Source organism: Erinaceus europaeus, chromosome 16 (assembly GCF_950295315.1).
Source record: "Erinaceus europaeus chromosome 16, mEriEur2.1, whole genome shotgun sequence".
In the NCBI taxonomy this organism is placed as follows: domain Eukaryota; kingdom Metazoa; phylum Chordata; class Mammalia; order Eulipotyphla; family Erinaceidae; genus Erinaceus; species Erinaceus europaeus.
The window spans coordinates 52,502,477-52,527,556 of NC_080177.1; the positions used below are offsets into that span (position 1 = coordinate 52,502,477).

At 39.4% G+C, this 25,080-nt stretch overlaps 1 protein-coding gene across 3 annotated transcripts in view; it reads right to left on the reverse strand.

The window, feature by feature from the left end:
• Positions 1–25,080, reverse strand: part of CDIN1 (CDAN1 interacting nuclease 1) — a 301,784-nt gene that overhangs the window by 22,693 nt on the left and 254,011 nt on the right. The window lies entirely within an intron of this gene.

A 25,080-nucleotide genomic window follows, 5' to 3' on the forward strand; every position in this document is an offset into this window, starting at 1 on the left:
TTCATATATAATTTGTTTTATTTGAATGAGAGAAAGATAGAGAGGTAGAGATAGATAGATAGATAGATAAGAAGAGAGAGATGAGAATGCTGTTTAGCTCTGGCTTATGGTGGTGTTGGGACTTTGGAACCTCAAATATTAAAAATCTTTTTGCACAACCATTACACTACCCCCCTACTCCCATTTACTTTCAAGAAATCTACAGTCTTTCAGTGGCAGAGTGCACTACTGTAAGGCTGTATGTGAGCTTGGACTGATGTGACTATTTAACTGATAAATAAAGTCAGGGTTGAAACAGTGATGACCAAGTCAGGGACAATAGAATTGTTGGAGATTTTAGTCTAACATTTAGAGCCACTTTAAATGGTTTAAAAATTATTTCACACAGAAAAGTAGAAAAAATAATAAAAACAATGAAAACAGCTACAGATCTTCTAGTGACAACATTCTATTCACACACCAATAGTGTCAAATCATTCAGTAATCCATTCTTTCTAGTCTTTGCAAAAAAAACATTTCCATATGACAACCGGTTATCCTCAAAAAGGCTTTCTCCTCAACTCTTCATTCTCTATTACAACTTCTTAAGTAAGAATGTGACATGGTATTTGCTTGGTGGTTCTTACCAGGAAAATAAGGAATTGTCACATAGACTTGTAACAAAGTTTAGACTTCAGTATTTCCTTTTTAAGAAGTTCCTTTAATATTTATTAGTGATTTCACTGTGGTTTAGAAGATCTCAAAATTATAAGAGTATAGTTCTACACTGCACCTGCCACCAAAGTTCTGTACCTGCTCACCAACAATAACCTCCACAGTTTTTGCAAATAGACTTGAATAGTTCTAAAATTTTTAAAATACACCTCTGAATTCTCTCTCTTAGTACCACTTTTTTTTTCTAGAGTCAATGAAGGCAGAGAGAGAACAAACAAGACCACAACATCAAAGCTTTCTTCAATGCTGGGCTTGAACCTGTGTCCTTCCCAAGTGAGATATTTCACTGGCCCTGAATTCCCTACTATTCGGTTAGCAGTGATTGATCCTTGCCAGACAAACTCAGGAAGAAATCCCATAGACTACTTCCCCCATCAGAAAGTTGAGATCTCTAGGCTGGGTTCATAAAGATGTAATCACTATCAATCACCAAGCACACAGAGATGTGTTGCATGTCACGTTTCATGGTTTTTCCTACAGAGAGTCCTTAATTAAAGGGGAGAGCTCCTTCTGGTGTCACGTTGCAGGAATTTTACCGTGGAATCATAAATTATAAAGACTGAGTTAGTAAAAGGATGTCTAAAAACAGAACTCCTTTCTGTATTCTGACATTCAGCAGGCTGAACCATGTTGGGCCCCAAAGCCTTTTTTCCTTTTTCATAATTTATGATATGCTGTAGAGCACTTGCCAAAACTAACAGTGCAGGATGGGCTGTGGGAGACAGAATGCTCAGGGACAAGTTCAGTTGGGTGTCATGCAATGGCTTATCTGGGGGGCAACATCAGTGTAGAATCCACATTGTTGCAAATATCATTTAAACCCTTTTGCATTACGTGCATGTAGGGACCAAACCATAAGATAGGCACTTGTCAACCAAACTTGCTCTATGGGATGTAGGAGCTGTGTAGGTGCTCTTGGAGCACCAGGTCTTTTATCTTTCATTTGAATTCCGGAATTGCTGCAAATACTCTGTTCTTCCTCACTGACCTCAGAGAAAAGCTTCTTTTCATGTCAGGAGTTGGGACTTCACATAAGCATGATTCTACTACTCCTGCCAGGCTTTCTTTCTTTCTTCTGGACAGAGCATGGGGGGGGGGGGGCGGGAGGGAGGGAGAGAGAAAGAGAGAGAGAGAGAAACAGAGAGAGAGAGAGAGAAAGAGAGAAACAGAGACTGTTCTTCCTCAGTGACCCCAGAGAAAAGCTTCTTTTCATGTCAGGAGTTGGGACTTCATATAAGCATGATTACTACTACTCCTGCCAGGCTGGCTTGCTTGCTTGCTTGCTTGCTTTCTTTCTTTCTTTCTTTCTTTCTTTCTTTCTTTCTTTCTTTCTTTCTTCCTTTCTTTCTTTCTTCTGGATAGAGCATGGAGGGAGAGAGAGAGGGAGAGGGAGAGGGAGAGGGAGAGGGAGAGGGAGAGGGAGAGAGAGAGAGAAGGAGAGAAACAGAGAAGAGAGGAGAGAGAAGAGAAACCACACTACTGTATCCCTGCTCCTGAGGCTACTCCTTTGTGTGATGCTTCCACCTGATGGCTGGGGACTCAAACTTGGATCCTTATACATGGTAAAGTGTGGACTCTATCCTACTAGGAAAAGACAGAAACAGGCTTGGGTTATGGATTGAACTGCCAATGCTCATATATAGCAAAGCAGAAGTTACAGAAGCCAGATCTTTCACCTTCTGCACCCCATCAAGAATTTTGGTCCATATTCCCTCTAGAGGGGTAAATGTTAGGGGAAGATGATCAGAGGACTCTGAATTCCAACCCCACCAGGACCCAGAGAGAGAAGGGGTGGAGCTGGGGTGGGATGGGGAGGAAGGACCCCCAGAATTGGTAGGTGTGACTTAGAAATGAAGATAAGGCAGGATAATAGCAAAAATGGGCAAATATACATAAACACAGATAGTTATAGAACAGTCAACCCATATCTTGGGAGAACTAATGCAGTTTCCAATAGAGGGAATGGGGACACAGAACTCTGGTGGTGGGAAAGATGTAGAATTATACCCCTGCTATCTGGTAACTTTATAAATCAATATTAAATCACTAATAAAAATTTAAAAAAATCAAATCATTAAAAAAGTATGGATTCTCTCAAATGAGCTATTTCCCACCCCCCTCCTTAGTTAACGTTTAACCACAAATAACTATATGCAACTAGAATATATTTTTGTTGGAATCTCTATTTTACAAATGATGATTATAACAATAACTGTGATTATAATCAAAGGTTTCTGATTTGTCAAAACAAGGCTGGTAACTGCTAGGAAATTCATGATTCTGAGCAAAGGCTTAGGTCTGAGAAACCTCAATGCACCCGTCCATTTTATGTTGCAGCCAATCTGGAAACTGAGGCGTTCTTCAGAAAGGCATTAACATTTACACAAAGTGGGGGAAAATACATATTTTCAAGGAAAGAACAAAAGAACAGATTGAGGGGGGGAGTCATAAACAAGTATGATGCTTTAAAGATTTAATAAAACAAAGGCATGTATCACTAGCACTGAGAGGGGCCTTTCCCTGAATAGCTAAACCAAAAGAACACAGAACATGGCAGCTCTTTTATGGAAATAGCATTTGAGGGGCAGGAGAATGAGAACTTGTTTCTGTTTTGAGGCAGCAGATGAGACCAGCAAGCTGCAATGGTTTGTGAGATTGTGAATCTGAACCTTTCATGCTCACTACTAGTATTCCCTGAAGGGAGATATTTAGGGTGAGGAACTGTTTTCAGCATATATGAGAACTGATTTATAAGGAACTACCACCTAGTTAAGTCTATGTTGCTTGGTTTTTGAATGAAGCTCTATCTATTTAGGTAGCTCAAGCTCAAAAGCTGACTAACTGGGTAGGTGTTTAATTCGAAATGAAGAAAAGCAACATTCTTTTGGAAATGGAGATTTGTAGACACAAGCGTTTAAATTATGTGGTCTTTGAAGTAACAGAAATAATGTCACTTTGCAAGGGATGGGAGGATGGAGGAATGGTAGAATGGTTATGCAAAAAGGCTTTCATGCCTAAGGCTCCAAAGTCCCACGTTCAGTCTCCCACAGGACCATAAATCAGAGCCAAGCAGTAGTACTCTGGTTAAAACAAGCATGCAAACAAACAAACAAGAAAAAAAAAGTGACGTGATAGAAGAACAAGATCTGGCCTTGTTCCTCGCATCCACTTTCCTCTTTCCAGAGATCATCAGATGCTGCCTAGATAACCTTTCAAAAACCTCTTTCTTTACCATGGGGCTGAGCACATTCAACAGCTTCATACCATCAGCTCCTCAGAAGGGATAATGCTGGTCGATAATTTGAAAAATGGCAGGCAATCCATACTCCAGCATTTCATTCTCAAAAGCTAGAAACTAGCCAGAGAGAAGAATCTAGGAAATTTTGATGGAGGCCCAATACATGCTTGTATCTTGAGTGATCGTGCTCTTTTGAGGCTTACTCCCATTTATGGTGGCACTACTGGACCTGGGAGATCACTGAGAAGGCAAACATAACTTTTGTGACCTATAAAAATCAAAGAGACTATTAATGGCATTTAAAGGAAAACAGAGTCTCTGGATCTGAGGGAATGTGCAAAAGCAGGGGATTGATTTGCTGCTGGATGGCAGCCGTCCCCACTAGCCCAGAGACATGCAGTTAATAGGACTTACATGACCATCCAAATTGATTTGGTAAACACACTTTAGGCTGGCTATAATTTTAAGGTTATGATATTCACAGTTAAGTAAAAAGATCAAAGACTACAAATGGACTAAAACTCCTGTGGAGTGGAGAATGGAATGTAAGTGACATTGGAACAAATAATTTTGCCTGCACTTAAGAAACCACTAAATTATCAGAAAAAACAAACAAACAAACAAACAAAAAACCAATTAGCTCTGACAAAAAAAAAAAGGAGGGGGGAGAGCAAAAGAGCCATGGCAGGCCTTAAGGAAATGAAAGATGAAGTTCCTCATAAATAATGACAACCTTATAAACATGTTTCTCTGTTTCCCTGTTTCCTTTTTCATTTTCTAGTATTTGAGGGAATGAAATTTGAGACTGTGGAAAAAAAAATAGTGGGATGCCCTTTTGAGGGGCTTTGTGTCTCTCTGTCTCCTATGGATCCTTTCACCACTGTCTGTTTGCTATATGTGGTCCTGATGAGGATCAGGTATCATACTGTATTGGGATGATTCATCCAGAACTGATTCACAGGGGAATACTCTGATATTTGGCTAACTGCTAAAAACTAGTACCTCATCTGTGACTTCTGAGGGCAAAGTTCATATTTTCTTTATACTAGTGTTCTCCAAGCCTAGCACAGCCTGCTACATGACAGATATTTTATTTTATTTATACCCTTTTTATTGCCCTTGTTTTTTTTTATTGTTGTAGTTATTGATGTCGTTGGATAGGACAGAGAGAAATGGAGAGAGGAGGGGAAGACAGAGGTGGAGAGAAAGATAGAAAGACAGCTTGTGAAGCGACTCCCCTGCAGGTGGGGAGCCGGGGGCTTGAACCAGGAACCTTACGTCAGTCCTTGTGTTTTGCACCACCTGTGCTTAACCCGCTGTGCTACCGCCCGACTCCGTTGACAGATATTTTCAAGGTTAATAAAGAGTGAGTACTAATAGGATCAGACAGCTTTGAATGAGTTACTGACTTTTTTCCTTTTTTTAATTTGTAATTTTTTCTTTATAAAGTGGAAATATTAACAAGACCATAGAATAAAAGGGGGTACGGTTCCACACAATTTCCACCATCAGAACACTGTATCCCATCCTCTCCCTGCAAAGGTTTCCTATTCTTTATCCCTATGGGAGTACGGACCCAGAATCATTATGGGGTGCAGAAGGTGGAAGGTCTGGCTTCTATAATTGCTTCCCTGCTGAACATGGGTGTTGGCAGGCTGATCCATACACTCAGCCTATCTCTCTCTTTCCCTAGTGGGGCAGGGGTCTGGGGATGTGGGGCTCCAGTAAACATTGGTGGGGTCATCATGAGGAACAACATAATGACTTATTTTTTTTAAGACAGAGACAGAGGCAGAGAGGCAGAGACAGAATGAGAGAGATCACAGTACTTAAGTTTCCTTTAATGTAGGGGGGTCCAGGCTCACACCTGGGTAGCAAACATGGCAAATTAGACACTATTCAAGTGAAATATTTTATAAGCACAAGCTCCTGATTCTAGAGTGAAGTCATCTGTCAGGAATCAGCCATTGCCCTCTGTTTTAATTAGTTATCAGAATGGTATACTTACAGATTATGGTGACAGCAATAATGCCAGCAATGTTAATTACTAACACTTTGAACAAAACTCAACTATATGCCAGACAACTGTTCTAAACACTTCAATATGTTAACCCAATATATTTTTCAGGTCAACTCCATGAGGTGGGTTAAATTATTGACCCTACTTTACAAATAAAGATACTGAGGCCCAGAGAAATTCCTATCTTACAAAAAGTGTCATAGTTAGGTTATGGAAAAGCCCTTTTTTGGAATCCAGGCAATCTAGGACTAGGGTAGTGACCAGTCTATTAACAGGCTGATGTAGGTCTCAATTTTAATAAAAGGGGGTGGGAAGGAAAGAAAGACACTCCTTTTCCCCAGGGTAGACCAGGCCTAGAATATTTTGGAGGTGATCTGGTATCACATTTTGTGAGGACTCTCTCTAGTCTAGAACTGATCCAAAGGGAAGCTATATGAAGAACTGTTAAAAATGAGCAGCACCAAAGCAACGATTGCCACCTCAACATGCTTCACCTCAGACTGTATCCAGAGACTTCACGTGTGGAATGACAACCCTTCAACTTCATTACTCGGGTGAGACCTTTCCTTTTATAGTACACTCTAATTTCATCTCAGGTAGTTCACTTTCTAACAAAGTCCCATAATCTAGATATACACCAGTTTCTGTGAGAGAGAGCTTATGTGCACATGTATCCATAAACTACTGCAAAATATATACCTGAAAGCAGAAGTACACTAGAGTTTGCAGTGAGTACCTCCCTAACACTTCCTCTCCACTATTCCAAGCTTGGGATCCATGATTGCTCAACAAATTGTTTGGCTTCATATGTTAACTCTCTTTTCAATCACCAGGTTCCAGATGCCACCAGGATGCTGGCTAGGCTTCCCTGGATTGAAGACCCCACCAATGTGTCCTGGAGCTCAGCTTCCCCAGAGACACACCTTACTAGGGAAAGAGAGAGGCAGACTGGGGGTATGGACCGACCAGTCAACGCCCATGTTCAGCGGGGAAGCAATTACAGAAGCCAGACCTTCTACCTTCTGCAACCCTCAACGACCCTGGGTCCATGCTCCCAGAGGGCTAGAGAATGGGAAAGCTACCATGGGAGGGGGTGGGTTATGGGGATTGGGTGGTGGGAATTGTGTGGAGTTGTACCCCTCCTACCTTAAGTTTTTGTTCACTAATCCTTTCTTAAATAAAAAATTAAAAAAAAAAAAAGAAAAAAAATGAGCAGCTAGGCTGTGACTAAGAAGGGTGGTGAGATGTTCATTCACCATCTAATTTTCAGAGTGCTGTGGAAGATGAGGGATAAGATTCATGCATGCTGTAGCTCCTGAGCACTAATTTAGGGCAATGTTTGGAAGTAATCAAAATTAAGACTGATTCAGCATGAATGATTTTTTCCCCCAACTGTAGTGTGGAAAACATGGACTGAACTGTCTTGCAAATTTGTGACATTACTGTGGGTCAATCTGTTAAACCAAAGATGGGTTTTATACTCAAATTATATCACTTTGTAAAGCTCTGTTAAATCACTAATCAAATGGAGAGAACAAATATTCAGGCTGACATATTAAAGATGAGACAATTCATACAAAACTCCTTCATTTTCAAGCATTCCCAAGAAATCAGGTGATCTGGCAACAACAAGCAGAGCTATATAACAACTCCCTTAGTGTTCTCAGATTTGTTACAGTCTCCACCACTCTTTGTCATTTCCCAGTTGGTGCTGAGGCTCAGTGCCAGGAACCATTTGCCATCAGCTGGTTCTCTTGGTTTTCTTATTGTTAGAGACCTGTTTCTCCACATCCTCATACCCCTACCAATTGTGGAGAGCAAAAACACAACCTCAGAGTGTTTTGGGATTCAAGAAAGAAATGTTATGTCTTATATATTTTTTCTTTTAGCTCACTTTTTTATTGTCCACATTTGAATACTAGACTCCTGTCCCAAGAGATAGTTCAGGAGCTTAGTGGTATATTCAAACATGAGCCAAAGATTGCTGAGAGGTACTTTTAAAAATATTTCATTTGGAAGTCAGGTGGTAGCACAGCGGGTTAAGCGCACATGGTATGAAGCACAAGGGTGGGTGTAAGGATCCCAGTTTGAGACACCCTCCCCACCCCCCCACCCGGCTCCCCACATGCAGGGGAGTCACTTCACAGGTGGTGAAGCAGGTCTGAAGGTGTCTATCTTTTTCTCCCCCTCTGTCTTCCCCTCCTCTCTCCATTTCTCTGTGTCCTAACAACGATGACATCAATAACAGCAATAATAAGTGCAACAACAATAAGAAAAAAAAAAAGGGCAACAAAAGGGAAAATAAATAAAAAATATTTCATTCAATTATTTGGAAGAGACAGAGAGAAGTCAAGAGGGAAAAGGAAGATAGAGAGGGAAGGAGATAGAGAAATACCTGTAGTATTACTTCACTGCTTACAAGCTTTACCCCTGCAGGTGGGGACTGGGGTCTTGTGTCCCTGCATATTGTAACATGTGTGTTCACCAGGTGTGCCCCTGGACCCCTGAGGGGTCTTTTTCAAGATGTTTCACCAAGCAATATTCTCAAGTAGAAAACCAAAACCAAAATAGATCTGGGCTTATTCATATTACTTAGTCAAACACATAGTAGCTTTCAATTATTCCATGTCAAGTAGATGGAATAAAAAATATAGCATAATCACATGGGAGTAGTAAAATTTTTCTTTTCTTTTCTTCTTTTTTTTTTTTTTAAAGATGGTCACATTTAGCAAGCGCACATTGTTCTAACTGGTGCTCTATTGCTGGATGTATCATATACAGGTAAACAGCATACAAAACAGATTCTATGAAATGGGCGCCAATAAGACATATTAAAAATGTGTGAAAATACTCTGTGAACTTGTAACATGCTCCTAGAAAGACATCTATCTCTTACATCAGATCCCATTAAAAACTCACCCCTTGGACTATACCTAAAATAGACCTACTAGCTTTTTCCAAAATGGAGACCTCCCAAATCTTCATCTGTAGTATTCTTGCCTTTAGGTTCATGATTAGTCAACAACTTGTTCTGCTTTATATCTTAACTCTTTCAGTCACCAGGTTCCAGATGATGCAAGCCTGACTTTCCTGGGCAGACAACCTCACCAATGTGTCCTGGAACCCTGCTTCCCCAAAGCCCTTTTCCACTAGGGAAAGAGAGAAACAGGTTGGGAGTATGGGCCAAACTGCCAATGCCCATGTTCAGCAGAGAAGCAATTACAGAAGCCAGACCTCCCACCTTCTATACCCCATAATGATCCTGGGTCTATACTCCCAGAGTGATAAAGAATAGAAGTTGAGTAAGAAGATCTGAAAGGGAAACTAAAAGGAGGACCTGACCAAATTGTAAGTAGGGCACCAAAGTAAAAACCCTGTGGTGAGGGGTAGACATGCAGCTTCCTGGGACAGTGGGGGGGTGGGAGTGGGTGGGAGGGATGGGTCACAGTCTTTTGGTGGTGGGAATGGTGTTTATGTACACTCCTAGTAAAATGTAGTCATATACATCACTAGTTAATTAATACGAGAGGGGGAAAATTAATTGTATGTCTCAAAGTTTTTCAAAACACAAACTGAATCTTTTCTCAATATATGCAGTGTAATTGATATGCAGACTCTCTCAAAAGCCTAGAACAAGTAGATCAGAAGCAACCAATAACACAGCTATATACAAGATACTGGGTACTGTACAGCAAACCCTAACAAAAGGACTTTTTAAAGTTAACCCAATTACCAATTAATGTGATGATAACATTAACTATCGATTGTCTTTTGGAACCCTAAGACAGCAGGAACCTCACATCTCCACTATAGAGCCTCTACTTCCCCCAGTCCTGGAACCATTGGATAGGGCCCACTTTCCCGTATGCCTCTCCCAATCCATATCAAATAATATTGCATCTGCCAATCACAACCTAACCAACGCAACGATTGCCACCTCAACATGCTTCACCTCAGACTGTGTCCAGAGACTTCACGTGTGGAATGACAACCCTTCAGCTTCATTACTCGGGTGAGACCTTTCCTTTCATAGTATACTCTAATTCCATCTCAGGTGGTTCACTTTCTAACAAAGTCCCAAAACCTAGATATACACCAGTTTCTGTGAGAGAGAGCATATGTTCACACGTATCCATAAACTACTGCAAAATATATACCTGAAAGCAGAAGTACACTAGAATTTGCAGTGAGTATCCCCCTAACACTTCCTCTCCACTATTCCAAGCTTTGGGTCCATGATTGCTCAACAATTTGTTTGGCTTCATATGTTAACTCTCTTTTCAGTCACCAGGTTCCAGATGTCATCAGGATGCCGGCCATGCTTCCCTGCACTGAAGACCCCACCAATGTGTCCTGGAGCTCTGCTTCCCCAGAGACCCATCCTACTAGGGAAAGAGAGAGGCAGACTGGGAGTATGGACTGACCAGTCAACGCCCATGTTCAGCAGGGAAGCAATTACAGAAGCCAGACCTTCTACCTTCTGCAACCCACAATGACCCTGGGTGCATGCATGCTCCCAGAGGGATAGAGAATGGAAAAGCTATCAGGGCAGGGGGTGGGATATGGAGATTGGGTAGTGGGAATTGTGTGGAATTGTACCCCTCCTACCCTATGGTTTTGTTAATTAATCCTTTCTTAAATTAAAAAAAAAAAGAATAGGAAAGTTTTCAAGGGAGGGGAAGAGATACGGAGTTCTGGTGGTGGGAACTGTGTGTAATTGTACCTCTCTTATCCTATGGTCTTGTCAATATTTCCATTTTATAAATAAATAAAAAATGTTAAAAAAAAACACCTCACTTTAGTGGAGCAATCTTACTACTATTAGCTACAAAGCAGTGTTATGGAACAGAAGCATCAAGCTAAACTTGGCAATAAAAGAAGTAACAAAAGAAGACCCAATGGTGGTGTGCACTTGGATTGGCAACTGAGAATTGCAGAGAGATGTTGCTGTAGGCAAACTTCTAAGATGTTATCAATGAGCTCAGCTCCAGGGGTTTTGTGCCCTTGTGTCATTACTTCCTACTGAGAGTTAAAAGTCACTTCTGTGATTAGGATACAAAACAATGCTTCTGTTTTTTTTCTTAGTTGGCATGCTTTCATGAATTAACCTGCCACTGTAGGCTTGAGTGGCAAAAAACTGAGTGTGGCCAATGGCCAACTGCCAGCCAAGAGCTATGGTCTTTCACCCAACAGTTCATGAGGAGCTGAATCCTTCCTCAGTCAAGCCTTCAGAGAAGACCATGGACCCTGGACCACTACCTTGAATGCAGTCTCTGAGAGCTAAATGAAGAGGACTCAACCAAGCTACCTCTCTATTCCTAACCAGCTGAAAAAGTGAGACAACAAAACATGTTTTATGAAGTCATTTAGTTTGAGGGCAATTTGTTCTATATATCTAGAGAGATAATCTATCCTATGTATAACTATATATGAATATCTATCAAATATTTTTCACACATGCATATGGAAAGACCTGTTGGGGTACAGATCTTCCAACTGCTTTACACGTACTCAGAATTTAGAGTAAAAGGGGTTACTAAATGAGGTTATCAATAAGCAGTATCTGTTCATGAAAGCACATTATAGATAGAAGGCAATGTTGTGCTTTTCATGCTAACAGAGCTTTCCAGACATTTAGACTAATATTACATCACTGCTCTATCTGCATATCTAGGATACTGGGGCTATCCAAAGAGGTCCAAAAATAATATGTGAAACAAAAGTCTGCATGCTTTCTCAATTCTATGGTTTTGGTGTTAGACTTTTGCATCCTGAACATCTCAAGTTGCAAATATGAAAGTGGCAGAAATAGGGTGTGAGGAGCTGTTTACAGGCAGGACATGCTAGCTGAGATGAGTGACTGATGAAAATCTGAGAAGAGACATTAAAACAGAATCAACAATACCATTCCAAGGTCATTTATTGTCAGGGTAATAGGTGCTGAGGACAGTTGAGGCAAAATAGATGTTGGTTACATTTTGTTTAGCTAAAAAGAAAAAAGGTAGTCCAATAAGTAAGATATATATATATATATATATATATATATATACAGTTTAAAAATGGGCTGCCAGTGAGTAAATTCTTCATTTTTCAGAAAAAGTAGCTATCCTCAGATAGTCTCTAAGGATGTCAGATTATGAATATTGGGCAGAATATGGTATCCGTTCTAAATTGTATCTTTCAGTCCAGAGTTTCCCATTACTCTCTGAGAAAGTCAGAATTAGAGTCAAGAGGTTTGGGTCCCCAGATACAAGAAAAGCTGACTTGCTTTAACTCCTTCTTTGTCACAACTCTTAAAGTACAGATGTTATTTAGACTTTTTTTTTTAACTGATGGAGGAAGGAAAAAGCTATACTTTTCTGTTTCTAGATTTTTTTCCTTGAAGTGTATTCAGAAAGTTAAAATTAAAAAATTAAATTTAAAATTAAAGGCAGACACAAGCATGTAGTGATTTTTTTCTCTGTGGCTGGCTATCCATTTTACTAAATTAGTTTTACTAACCAACTCTCTGGTTAGTTTCGTGAAACCTGTTCTGTTTTTATATGCTCATAGATTTCAGAGTTTCCTTGACCAGACATGACCGCTACAAAGATGCTTTCTCACTGAATACAAATGACCAGGCAAGGTAACTCACTTCTACTGACTATATAACTGACACTGTCTCAAGCACTTTTACACATGCAGACTAATATGGTACTCCTAGCACTCTGTGGAAGAGAAATATGATTATTCCCATGTGAGAGATAAAAAAAAATCTCATGCAAGAGATGGTCAGCTTTTGAAGTTGAATCTGGTTCTGTGTCAAACTACCATTCCTGGTTAGCGTTATAAATATGGAGCAATTTATTTATTATGTTAACTTAAAGAAATATTTGTAAACCTAGAAGAGAGAGCTGGACAGGGTCTAGAAAGCAGGAGAGACTAATCAAAAGCCTACTATTGGAGTCAGGACTCGCTTGCCTATAAGAAACCATTTTTTCCAGTTGAAACTTAACAGTTTCACACAGAAATGTTCAACTAGCTACTTATTTCAATTTAAGTGTCACCTTATTTAGGAAGAATATGGAAAAACAATTTATAATTCAGGTATAATTCAGGAAGGAAAGTAATCACATATGAAGGCACATACTTATAAGATTTGACAATTAGGTGGGAATTATCTATAAGATAACCAGGTGGGAGCTAGGGAATGAGAATTATGCAGACACTGCCTGAATTCAGAGCAGAGAAATGTTTCCTTCTGTGGGGGAATTGAAAAGATATGAGGTAGAATCTAAACATGAGAAAAGCAGAGTAAATCCAGAACACTGCTTCAAACTGTTCACATAAATGGAAATAAACCAATGGAATAAGTTATGAGGGAAAGAGAAAGGGGAAAGAGGAAGAGAGACAGATCACAGTGATCATAGCCAGCAGAGAATTGTTTTCCCAGAAAAGGAGATACAGACACGCTAAACAGTGAACCCCAGGGCCCACATTTATTCCTTAAATACATCTAGTATAGAGGTGTACCTTATGCTTATGGCATTAACTTGGCTTATCTATGTTTTTAACTCTATAAAAAAGTCACTTCAAATTTAAATAAATGAGTATAGGTTAACAACTCTTTTGGCGATGAATAATTTTTTTTTTGACTCCAGGGTTATTGCTGGGGCTTGGTGCCTGCACTGGAATCCACTGCTCCTGGAGGCTATTTTTCCCTTTTGTTGCCCTTGTTGATTATCGTTGTTATTATTGTTGCCGTTGTTGTTGGACAGGACAGAGAAGAATCGAGAGAGGAGGGGAAGACAGAGAGGGGGAGAGAAAGACAGACACCTGCAGACCTGCTTCAATGCTTGTTAAGCGAGCCCCTGCAGGTGGGGGTCAGGGGCTCCAACCCGGGATCCTTGAGTGGGTCTTTGCGCTTTGCGCCATGTGCACTTAACCCACAGCACTACTGTCCAACCCCCACCCCCCACAATAATTAAATAAATAAAATAAAGGTGAACGGTGTTGAAATTTATATAGTATTAAGCAATTTGCCCTCTCTTAATAGAATGAGGATTAACTCACAAAATGAAATGAAACTAATACTGTTTCTATTTAATAAGTGGAATTACCATTACTTTGCAAAGGTGGGCGCGAGGAATAACATCATTGCAAGACTGGACAGCTCCTCATGGGGCGCGAGTGCTTCCACACTATGATCATCATCTCTGGCATTATGCTATTCCACTGCAGAATACTGTGCCCTAGTATGGTTCCGTAGCCCCCATGTCCACTTGGTCGATTCCAAATTATATTCCTCCATGAGGATAATTTCTGGAACCATCTGTTCCACCCCGGTTCCATGGCTGCCAGTTCTTAGCAACATCGCCCCGCCAGGATTCGTCGGGATGCGGCATCAGCTAAGTTCATTTCCCACGTCTACGCTCGACCGGACCTGCCAATATACGCAGATATCTTCGCCCACCCTGTCCAACGCTTGACGTCTCGTCACCCAATCTGGTCCCCTACGCCTACACTGAACTTCTCTGTTCCAGATTCTTGGAAACAGAGTTGTCAGTCAGCTGAGGTAAAGAACAAACACCTCATCACAGACCCCTGCAAGCGTCAACCCAGCTTTGACCTAGCACGTTATGATTGGGCCCTCCTCAATCGCTATCGAACAGGCCATGGCCGGTGCGCCGCTATGTTCCATCGCTGGGGAGACAGAGACGACCCGAACTGCCCCTGTGGCTACAGACAGACTATGACCCACATAGTCAATGACTGCCACCTCTCCAGATTCAAAGGAGGCCTCGAAACTTTACATCAGGCTCAACCTGATGCTGTTGACTGGCTACGGAAGAAGGGCAAACGCTAGAAGAAGAACCATTACTTTTTTTTTTTTTAAGGATTCTTGGTACCTGGTTGAGTACACATGCTATGATATGCAAGGATCTGGGTTCAAGCCCCTGGCCCCCACTTGGAAGGGGAAAATTTTGTGAGTAGTGAGGTAGTGTCTCCCCTGTCCCTCTCAATTCCTGCCTCTATCCAATAAACAAACAAACAAACCCAAACAAATACAATATTTGGAAAAAAATTCTCAATGTGCTAGTGTTCCAGAATATAGCTCAGGATCATGTAAACAAAACAAAGAAAGAGCTTGAAGGATTGTAAGAGAACTATGGGCTGAATAAAGATTTTATGTCAAGTTTATTAGTCATGAGGGTCTTTGCTAAACAATCAGAAAATAAAACAAAACACAAAACCAGTTATATAGATTCAAACTTTTCTCTAAATTCAGAGGCAAATGAAAATGCTTTCTTCAAGATGAGAATAGTAGAGGTTTCATTTCCTTCCTTCCCTCCTTCCTTCCTTCCTCCTCCCTTCTTTCCTTCCTTCCCCCTCCCTCCCTCCCTCCCTTCTTCCTTCCTCCCTCTCTCCCTTCCTTCTTTCCTTCCTTCCTTCCTTCCTTCCTTCCTTCCTTCCTTCCTTCCTTCCTACTTTTAAGTTGCTGTGTGGAGTCTGAGCTACCTTCTGAGGATGTGGGTAGACATGTACATATTGGAAGTCAATTGTTCCACTATCAAAAAGGCTTGCATGTGGTTTCTATGAAGAATGAATTCTTAAACACAGTTTGGGATAAAGGAGAAATAAAAAACATCTTGTAACTGTTTTAAAATTAAAGTTTGCACTGTTTATTTAGTTTTAATCTGCATGTTGTAGATTGGTTATGCACTTGTTAATCACTGCTGTATGTGGCTCTAGACAGAGTTGTAAATAACTTTTTAGTTCAAGTGAAATATGCTTGCACATGTTTATGTGCATTTATGCCTGTGTGTAAATATGTGTACAATGATAATAAATTTGTAATCATGTAATAGAGGATCAGAAGGTTCTGGCACTATGGGCAATTTAATATACAATGAAAATTTTCTCTTTTTTGGCAGTATATATATATGAAATAAAAATAAAATTTGATGTTTCTTTTCCCTTTTTTCCTGGACAGGCAGGTCTGTGTTTGCAAGTTGACAAGAGAATTCCAATTATGAGCATTTACATTCAATTCACAGATCTTGGTCATTAAAAACAACTCTACAACTCTACTTTTCTGTAACATCAACTCATTGAATATAATTTCAAAATTAAAAAAGGGAAAATGTATGATAAATACCAATTCACTTCACTTTATGCCATGTAGAAATCAAACATATATTTTTTACATCATTTTGAAAAAAAAAAAAGAGAAATACACAGCTGTAACCACCTGAAATTCTCCACAGTGTTTATATAACTCAAAATTTCATGTCAACATTAAATTGCTTGGAAAAGTGCTTAATTTCCACTTCACCTTGTCCTGTGCTGGGTAGACACTGAGGCCTTTCAAAGTCCTTTGGATCTAATATACATCCATCCTTGGAAGCGAAAACATGATATAGGTGGAATAGGAAACACAGGCAGAAGCTATTTGTCTTTTATCTGTTGCTTTTATTTATTTATTTTTTTTGGTGGGGATGCTTAGTCTTGACAGGTTGTCAGTCTCCTAACCTTTACCTACTTGAAGAATAAATATTCAAAGATCTCACTGATAGGGGGAAATTAACAAATAAGAACAGAAAGGAGAGGCACAAAGTAAAATTTGGACTGGTTTTGGTCTTTTGCACCTAAGCAAAGAACTCTTGAAAAGGATGGGGAGGGGTGGCTTTGGGGTCCTGGCTCATGATAGTGGGAAGGGGTCAAGTTGGGGGTAAGAGTGCTTTTCAGACACCTTCCATGGGGAGATAAAAAATTGTACCCATGTGTCAACAAACAACTATACTATAAACCATTAACCCTCTCAATAAAACTTATATACATACACACACACACATACACACAAAGTTTCCTCTTCTCCTCTCCACATTTTAATAAGACAATATAGAGGTTGTGTAAAATATGTCATGCCTGAGGTACCAAATGTGCAATTCCCAGCACCACCATAAGCCACAGGTGTGTACCTTAAACCTTAAAGGTGGTCGGGCAAAAAACAAAGAAGCAACACAGGATAAAATTTTTTCACATTTTAGATGTAACATCTAAGTCATTGGTTGAATAAAGCTAAATTACCAACACACACGGGGAGAGAGAGAGAGAGAGAGACCCCGAGACCAAAGCATCAAAGTGTATGGCAGAGGCCAGGTTCAAACCTGGGTTGCTTACATGGCAAAGCAACACATTATTAAAGTAAGCTATTTGACTGACCCTAATACCATCAATCTTTAAAAAGTAGGGCTGTGCTTTGGTATTTAAGAAGTCTTTCTAAATAAGGAGTTCTAAGCTACAGCACATTTATTAGATTTAAAATTTTCTCCATTACATTCTTCTCTTGAGGGGAGAGTGAGGGTGAGATTAGGGGTCCTAAAAGATACAAAAGAATGGTGGAATCAAAGGTATTTTGAGATTATGTTGTTGTAAAGCTGGAGGGTGAACTAAAGCACAGTGACCCTGATTTTTAATAGTACTGGGAATATACACGATCCATTCTCAAATAAGGAGAAAAGAGAATACTGAAAGTAGTGAAGGAAATTGAAACCCTACAAGGCATAAGGCACCCAACATCATGTTTGCTTTGGACACGTTTAAATAGTAACAGTGGGAGGACACTTGGGGGGAAACTTGAGTGTAAATCATCTATTCACTTGTAACTTATATCCAGGTGTTCTGAGACCTCAAAGTTGGGGTACTTAACAAAATCAGTTATGTGAGTTATTACATGTCTTCTCAGCATATTTCCCTAGGGAAATATACCAGAGGCAGAGTCATCTCAGTTAATTTAGAGTTTGATGCCAGAGAATTCATAATTGATATGACAGCCACGATGGTGAGTGATCATCGAGTTGGCAAACCCTGGGTTGACATAAGATCCTCCATGTTGGCTAGCTTGCCACTGGCTCTGATACATCTTGAGGCTGTTCTAAATTTTTCATTTTCCAATTTCGTGAATAACAGAAATTAGAAGCATGCCATTAGTAGAAAAGTTTTTATTACATGAATGTCTTTACCTGGATGTCTATTAATGTAGTCTTGTATTTGTAGGTAGGGGGATGGGTTTTTTTTCCCCCTCCCTGCTTGGCACATATCAAGAGATCCAGGGTAATCCAGAGTTCACTTAGAAATTTATCTCAAGACACAATGAGATTTATAGGTTCTGGAAATATGAAAGTCTGCTGAAGAGAAAAAAATATATATATATTGGAATTTTCATCCTTGCCAAAGTCAAGTGACTAAAGGATTAAAGCCAATGCATGCTTTCGTTATAAATCTATCTATACCTAATGTGACACACAACATTTCAGGTATGCCAGATCCTAACTTGCTTTATATGCATAGTTAAATTTTTCTCTCATTCATAATAAATACTTTATGATAAAGGAAATCTCTCTGGCTAACCAACACGATCATCAAAAGCAAATTTCCCAATTTTACACAGCCACGAAAGCAAATGCCAGAGAAAGGGGAGAAAAAAATATTGAAGTTGGAGCTGTCTTATGTCATTGGGGGGTGGGGGGTATGGTCAAGTAAGGAAAAAACAATTAAAAAAAAAACTAGTTCTTGGGAAAAAAAGGAAGAAAATAGAGATAGTCTAGCCTTTCAGTTATTAAACAAATACTTCTAGAATATAAGCTCCATGAAGCCAGCTTGTATTTTGGTGAGACACAGCAAGTATTGGCTACATGGACATATGAATACAACTAGCCAGCATTAGGAGAAGTTGAGAATACTAGCATGCATAAGAGAAAAGAAAAAAAAAATCTCTTGCTTGACAACTCTTGACCCCAGAGGGAAGGGAAGTCATTAAAAAAAATACACATTTTGGAGGTGGGGTGGTGGTATGCCCAATTAAGCCCATACATTACCTGGGTTCAATCCCCCACTTTGTGTGTGTGTGTGTGTGTGTGTGTGTGCGTGTGCGTGTGTGTGTTTTGAAGCAGGTTTGCAGGTATCTTTCTGTCTCTTTCCCTTTCTATCTCCCTGCTCCACTCAATTTCTCTCTGTCCTATCAAGTGTAATAGAAAGGCAAAAAATACTTATTTTTACATATTAACGAGAGAGGGGGAGAGAGAGAGAAAGAGAGAAGAGCAAAAAGAGAGATAAGACTTGTGAGAACTATGGTGGTTATCTTTGAGAAATGGGAGGGTAGGGATGCAGAACTTTGGTGGTGGGTGTGATGTGGACACTGTAATCTTACAATCTTGTAACATTCTACTAATACCACATAAAAATTATAAAAAACAAAGAAGATAGATAGATAGGAAGAATAAATCAGAGTATTAGCCTGGCGCATGCAATGCTGAGGAGTCAGTTCCTCACGCTTCTAAATTTGAAGCTTTTGCTACTGCAACACCTCCTGGGTGGCAGAAATTCATTTTTAAAAGTGAAAAAAATGAAGTTGCACACTCACTCTTTTTTTTTAATTTTTTTATTGTGGAATTAATGTTTTACATTCAACAATAAATGCAATAGTTTGTACATGCATAATATTCCCCAGTTGCACACTCACTCTTAAGAGACAGTCCCGGGGCCAGGTGGTGGCGCACCTGGTTAAACGCACACACTGCAGTGCGCAAGAACCTGGGTTCAAGCCCCTGGTCCCCACCTGCAGGAGGAAAGCTTCACGAGTGGTGAAGCAGGGCTGCAGGTGTCTCTCTCTATCTCTAACTCCCCTTCCCCTCAATTTCTCTGTCTCTATCTAATAAAAATAAATAGTCTTTTTTAAAAAAGAGTCCTAGAGCTTTTGCTATTAGAACTTATGATGACTAGGTGGTCTGTGGAGAACACAAGTACTATACCCTGAAAGGAACACCACTGTGGTTGAGGTTGGTGGTTTGAGGAGGTGAGGATTGAGGACAGGAACTGGCTATGAAGATGAACAACAAAACATTTGGGAATCAATCCCTGCACACAGGGTGCTCTCACTTCCTAGAAATACAACCAAGCTAAGGAGGTTTTTGTTTACAGTAGCTTTTATCTAGAAGATAAAGTTATAAAGACATCAATCAAAATGAAGAATTACTGTTCCTGGCCATATCTCAATGGGTTCATCTGTTTTATTTATCTTTCCATTTCCAAATACCTTAAGGTATTTAAGATGAGTGAAGAGATATCAAACTATTAAAATGAACTGTATTTGTGTTTGACATATGATTTTGCACTCCTTGAACCACAAGCACAATTCCTGTGGTGCCTCCATCATTTCTAGATTCAGCAAGAGCCTGAGTCTCTCACTGTTTCATTTCTCAATAACATACAAAACCTACAAAATAATTTTAGTTGGTCTTGGAAGTTGCACACTGGATAAAGCCTTGGACACTCAAACATGAAGTTCTGAGTTCAACTCCTGGCCTCATATGTGTCAACTTCAATGGTACTCTTTTAAAGATATATAAATCTGATGGCTTCTCAGGGCATGATGGTAGAAAAGAACAAAGTAGATGGTGACATTGGTGTGCAGACACTTACAGAAAGACAAGAAACTGTACCCATGTGATAATAACTATCTTGTAAATCACTATACAACTAATAAAACAATAAAAATATGATGGCTTCTACATGTTGGCATGAGGTTTCAAACTTATTCATATCCCTGTCTTTGTCCCAATAGTAGACAATAAACAAATAAGATAAAATAGCAACATAGAGGTAGAAAAGTGACCTCAGGGAAGAATGTAAGCATCCTGATTTTATTTTTAAATTGAACATGAAAGATAGTCAGAATATTGTAAAATTGAGCTTATAAATATCCCAACTGATTTTATTTTTAATTATTTAAAAAAGTTATTATGGGGCCAGGTGGTGGTGCACCTGGTTGTGCGTTCGTGTTATAATGTGCGATGGGCTAGGTAGGAGTCTCCAGTGCCCACCTGCAGGGGGAAAGCTTTTCCGAATGGTGAAGCAGTACTGTAGGTACTATAGGTGTCTGTCTCCCTCTCTATCACCCACTTCCTTCTCGATTTCTGGCTGCCTCTATCCAATAAATAAATAAATACAATATTTTTAATTTAAAAGTTTATTCTTCTTATTATTTTAGGTCTTCAAAATAATTTTTTAATTGGGGAATTAATGGTTTATAGTAGAGACAGTTGTTTATTATATTGCTGGAGTTTGTTTGTTGCCTATATAACGAATCCACCTCTCTCGGTGAACTTTTTCTTCTTCTTCTTCTTCTTCTTCTTCTTCTTCTTCTTCTTCTTCTTCTTCTTCTTCTTCTTCTTCTTCTTCTTCTTCTTCTTCTCTCGGTGAACTTTTTCTTCTTCTTCTTCTTCTTCTTCTTCTTCTTCTTCTTCTTCTTCTTCTTCTTCTTCTTCTTCTTCTTCTTCTTCTTCTTCTTCTTCTCTCGGTGAACTTTTTCTTCTTCTTCTTCTTCTTCTTCTTCTTCTTCTTCTTCTTCTTCTTCTTCTTCTTCTTCTTCTTCTTCTTCTTCTTCTTCTTCTTCTTCTTCTTCTTCTTCTTCTTCTTCTTCTTCTATTCCTTCTTCTTCTCCTTCTCCTTCTTCTCCTTTTTCCTTTCTTTTTTATTTCATGGGACAGAGAGAAATTGAGAAAGGTGAGGAAGAGAGAGTGGGAGAGAAAAAAGAGATACCTACAGCACTGTTCACCACTCCTGAAGCTTCTTCTCCTGCAGATGGGGACTAGAGACTTGAACCCTGGTCCTTGCTCATGGTGATGTATGTGCTCTACCAGGTGTGCCACTGTCTGTTCTCCTAACTAATTTTATTTTTAAAGATATCTGTTAATGCCAGATCTTTACAATAAACTTATTTTTGACTTTTTTTCTGTTCGTATGATTTTTCAATTCTAATAGTATTCTATTGAGGAAATGTTGATTTATAGGATCTTCGTTGTCACAGGGTAGAGTCCCATATTTCCTCATGTTAGGTTTCAGTACATTTAACCCTCAACTAAACCATCATCTTATTCTACCATACAGACTGAGACCCTCAACTTCCCCTAAGTAATCCTCCCTCCCTCCCTCCTCTGAGTCTTGGAATCTGTTGCAATAAACTGTAGTCCATTGAGCAACTCTAGAGAACAGCTACCCACAAGTCAGTGAAGTAGACAGTTAAGGGCTCCACCACCATGAACAGACATGTGTGTGGGAGGGAGTTCAACTGGTGGTCACTTGGAAATAGACTTTAATGATGGGGAAGTCCTTTTGGTGTGAGGGTGAGGCTACTGGCTATCAGGGAAGACCCCATTCCTATGGACCCCATGTGCATCCATTCACCATCCACTGTTGCAAGCCAACACACCTTACCTTTGCCCCTAGGTGTGGCTCTTTCTTAAAACCCAAATCTTCTGGGCCATGTTCCTACATGGGATCTTTGAGCTAAATATTTACTTTGTGCTAAGCTAACACATCTATGGCAGCTCACTTATTTGGTGGAAGGGAGAAACATGAAAGAGAAGTATACATTACAAAAAAATCTCTCCTCCTCCCCCCCACTTGCACTTTGTAGAGGGAAAAACATGTCATTCATTCACTCATTCATTCACAAAACCAAACCAAACCAACCTGAAAGCTGTACTGAGCAGCCAGCTTTCTTCCAGAGTCACTGGGGTAAAGTAAGTATATATAAACAGTCATAGCCCAGCTCTGCGGGGTTCCTCCAGTTTGTATTCCTTGAAGCCTCTCTGGGCACAAGGTTACTGGCTAACAGTTTCCTTAGTGACTTACACAACAACCTTATTTAACTTAACAGGAATCATTAGCCAAATTTAACAAAGAGAAGAACTTCTAGGAGTGAGTTCCCTTCTGATTGTTTTTTGATAAAAAGCAAACAAGGCAGAGCTGCACAGTTTAGAATTTTACTTTACAAACTAGGTAGTGCTAAGTTGGCAAGGGAGGTCACTGGGACTGAGACTCTGTAGAGTTGAAAGCAATCTGTCAGTGTGAAGAGGAGCTTCAGAGGTTCTTTTAAACATTTAGTTAAGCCTGTGACCATCTTCTTTTAGAGGCATTCCTGGCTGCAAACCACCCCATGCTGGGAGACTGAAGACAAGCTATTGAATGAGGTTAGACTGAGGTCCTGGCAGTCAGAGATCTGGTCTACCCACATTGCCATTAGCTGATTAATAGGTGTTTATTTTTAGGGCTTGAACTAACAGGCCATGCTAAGGCCAATGCAAGATGATACTTGAAATGATCTGTGAGTGCCTCATGCTTGCAAAAGACCTTACTTCTTGTGTGATTGTTGATGTAGTTATAGTCCTTGTCAGCCTACTAAAATTTAATGACAAAGGCAGAGAAAGCTGCACTCTATTCTACTTTTAAAAGGGTCAGTGCAAAAACCGATCTATTCTCACTATTTAAAGAAACACTGGGTGAAGGACAAGAGAAGTAAGTGCCAGCTGGTTATGGTAACTGATCATATCCAAACTCTCAATACTAGGTATCAAGTAACAAAAATTCTTAATATTAGGATCCATAACTTGCTTAAACAGTAACTAATTTTGTTATTTGTTTTTTAATGAGCTACTTATGATTGTGCAATAAGATAAGCCTATTGGGATTACAGACTTTATTTTTGATGAGTAGGGCTTATAATTACAAAGAATACAGAAGCAAACAGCCAAATGAGCTTGTCTCTCTTTCTAAATTTCTGAACATGAAGTTTAAGAGATGTTGCCATTACATAAGTTATTTGATTTTGTTTAATATTTGCCTCATTTACTAGACTGTGTATTTCATGAAGACAAGTGCTTTATTACTTGCATTGAGTGGTACGTGGCACATAGATGTTGAGTATTTATTCAGTGAATAAATGAATGACAGCAGAATAGCTATCCAGAGTATCTTTGCAGTTAGTTTACCAAGGTCTGGTCTAAACCTAAAATCTAGCTGCATAAATAGGATGAGCTGAATGGCTTGAAGAATACTATTGCTTGACTCTGTCATTTACCTTTGCTTATTTGGAGAGTTTTCCTACTTCTCTGAGCAAAGCAACCATTAGAAGCAATATTCATCTTCAGAGGGAACTTAAAGTTACTGCTTTGCACACTTATATTCTTTCTCTCAGGGTATCTGTTGAAATATTTTTTTACAATAAAACTGTACCCAAGAATTTTATCTTCCCTCCTTGGTTTTTAGATTAAAAAAAAAATCTGCTTCTAGTGGACTACTGAATAACTACAATTTGGAGAAAGATGTATTTAGATTTTAGGGTTGCCTAAGATTGTTGCCAACTGCCCTAATTCCCTGTTCAAGTTTGTGCTTCAGACTGGAGTCAGGTGTTACCTTATTTCAATGCTGTAGCAAGACCTCAAAGATTTCAAGAGACCAAAAGCCTAATCTGCTAAATTTTTACATCCACAGTTATATCAGCTTGGCTCCTACCGGGAGATACACGTAACAATTTACTACCACAGTGTCTCCAGGGGCATAATGTGATTTCTGTCTATTTCCATGATATGTCCATCACAGATCAATCACAAAGTACCCTGGACACATTTGTAACACCTTTTAGCTTTATTTATATGCCAAGTATTAGAGAGACAGACAACAGTCACCATTTGAAAGAAGAGCTCTTTTCTCTTTTCTTTTTTCAATAAAGTTGTTGACATATGGGTAAAATTTCTCATCTCCTCATGATAAATGTATGCAAAACACTTTCACCATCTAACTTAGGTCTTTTCCATTCCATGATCATGCAGCAGGACCCTAAAGTCACCTCTCCCTCAACCCCTTCATCTCACCTATGATTATGCATTGGTTTTAGATCTGTCCTTTGTAAGACTAAGTCTCCATACAATGTCATATTTTGAATATTTTTAACACCTTGGGAAAAAATCAAATACTGCTGTCCAGTGTGGAATCAGACATATCAGGAGAAGATGAAAATAATAATGTTATGAGAAAGAAGGATATCAGTTGTGGTACTTAATTTTTAGAGGAAGTCTTTTAGACTTGCAGTGTGAGTATTAAGTCTTTGTTTTAATTTAGTAAGATATGGTTACCATACAGGAGTTGGTTCCTTGAATGAAATCCCACTTAATTTTCTAGGAAATTCAGTCAAATATAAAATTACTTGAACACAACAACAGTGTTCATCCTGTGCCTTCAATTTGGTTAGACTCACTACTTACAAACTGAAGTAAAACATACATTG